Consider the following 2,619-nt stretch of genomic DNA (forward strand, 5'->3'; position numbering starts at 1 on the left):
AGACACTTTCAGGAGGTTGGGAAGGTGAGAATAGGGACTAAGGGGTCCCTAGCACCCTTCCAGAGAGTTTCATAGTGATCAGATCTCGAGAAACTACCCATGTGATCTTCTACAGGAAGTCTGTAGGCGTTCTACAAGATGTTCTATAGGAAGAACCGAGAGAGGATTTTTGAGGGTTGATGGAGGAAAACCAGTGGGAAAGTGGAAATGGAGGTTGGATGAGGCTGTGAAGAGGTCTAGGACCTAGTAAATGAGGCTAGGGAGCGATGAAGATGGTTGGATTTTTTCAAGGATGGAGGGACCAATGTTGCACAAAAATGAAGAAATTAGGTCAAACTGGCAGAGTGTGGTGAATGAAGGGAAGGAATCCAGAATATGGGGTTGGAGCAGGTGGTGTGAGGAAGGAAGGATAGGCAGGGATGGATTATAAGTGATTTGCACACTATTTCTCCAAACTGATCAAAGAAAGAATAAAAACATCAGAGATCTATCTACTTTAACCTATTCTGACCTAAAAACCAGAAATCATGGTGGACAGAAGTTTATTGGCAGAAAATAATGTAAGACAACTATGAAAACCAAGCAAGAATATATATAATCATGTCATCACAACTAGTATCAACTTCCCTAACTAAAAATATAACCCTTGCGATTGCATGGAAAGGCAAAACAGTGTTTTTGTGGTAGCAAGTATGCCTTGGTCTCAACTCATGGTCCCAAGGAGGGAGATATGAGATCAAGGATTGCTTGGTGGCATTTTTGTAGGTATTTTCCTTTACCAGACTATCAAAACAACCTGAAGCATGAAAATCTATTTCAATCATCAAAATCAACCTAAATAACAAAGCAATATGTTAATCTAAGTAGCAGAAATTATTCTAGGAATGTAGCAAAAACATATAAAAGTACAGAAAAGGAGGTATTGGAACTTAGGTTGGGCCCAACCCCAAGGTCTATAGCTTCCTAAAAGAAGCTCACATCTGATGCAAAGTGAAACTGATCTCCATTACTCAAAAAATAACCATGTCACAAAAAGGTTTACAACAAAATCTCGAAAATGAGCTGAAAGGCAGAGCAGCACTAAAGTGCAAAAATACAACTGTTCAAGAGCTAAACTATGAATCCTAGAAGCCTTCCTACTTATCACCACGAGGACCTCCAACAACCCTCCTTAACTCAAGGGGCTTGGCTGCTCAAAACTGCAAGTAATCAACCTCTTCAGAAAAGCTGCTCGGCTGCCCTTAGGGATCATCTTCGGTGGGCTGCTGAACTCCGAGCTGATGGTGGAGAACTCAATGAAGGGGAGATTTAATGTAGGAGACACCCTTCCTACAAATCCTTAGCCTTGTTCTCTCGTATTTGGCTGTCAACTGGCTCATAAATGCTTGACCTTGGTCCAAAAGATGTCCGAAAATATGCAATAAGAACGTATTAAACTTCATGGTCAAGTGACTATTCTCACTCATTCAATTAACATAAATATACTAAAAAGCACGCATAAAATATGAAGAATGGTGGATTAATGGAGAATAATAGGCAAAACGAGCCCAAAAAGTTACCCATTTTTGGGGCTCATCATCACCCCCTTGCTAAATGTGTTGCTCATCCTCTGAGCAACTAATCCAACTCATCATCTGTGATTACTTTGACTGCCTCTCTAACATCCCAGGCCTCTGAGGTGATGTCCTCTTCACGGTCATGGAACCTTGCTTTTCTCTCTACTTCCTCCCACTGCCTGTGCCCCTCTTCTTCTTTGACTCCTTCCAACAGTCCTAAAAGCCAGGGAGGACTGAACTTTAGGCTGACCCAGTTGGCCTGCAGATTTTGCATTGACTGTATATAGAGTGGTACTCTTGCCAAGACCTCCCTCATCCTTGTTGGGGTGTGGTATTCTCTTATTTTCAGACTATGGGATAGTGTGTTCCATCTCCTTTTGCAAGAATGAATGCAGTTATCCCCCAACAGTCTTTCCGTGTCCTCAAAGTGAGCAATGGCCTGAGCTTGTTTCTCAATGTAATCTGGGAGAACCCGGGCATTTTTGGCATGTTGCTGATGGGCATACACTAAAGCTAAGGGATCTTCTAGTTCTGCTCTGATCATGAGTGGCTCCTGTAGCTCCCTATCCATAATATTACGAATTTCTGCTGCCCTCTTTTCCTCATGGTTTCACCAAGAGACCATGGCCATGAGTTGCACATCCCCCAATGAAGGATTGGGGTCCGATAGATTCATGTTTGGAAGGGCCAAATTGTATAAATAGAACTCTGGTAACTTAGCCTTATCTTCTGCTAAGCTGTTGTCACACAAAGCCATGAATTGATGGTAATTCTAAAATGGAATGGTGCCCCTTTGGGCCAAGGTGTTAATTTGGAATTGCAACCATTCATCTTTAAGATATAAGGAATATGACTTAGCAGGTTGACTACATTGTAAGGCTTCTATTGCCCAGTTGGCCATGCAGGCCAGTTGAGCCTCTTTATTTTGCACATGTTGCTTTAGGGACTGTATTTCTTCTGCTGCATGTGACTCCTTTTCCTGTAGCAGTTCTGATAGCACCTCAACCTTAGCCTACAACTTGTCCCCTTTCTGTTGTTCTTCAGATGCTTCCTTGTCTGCCAG

This window comes from Pinus tabuliformis, chromosome 5_2, assembly GCF_031772625.1.
Source record: "Pinus tabuliformis cultivar Carrire ecotype Pingquan chromosome 5_2, CPIR1, whole genome shotgun sequence".
NCBI lineage: Eukaryota > Viridiplantae > Streptophyta > Pinopsida > Pinales > Pinaceae > Pinus > Pinus tabuliformis.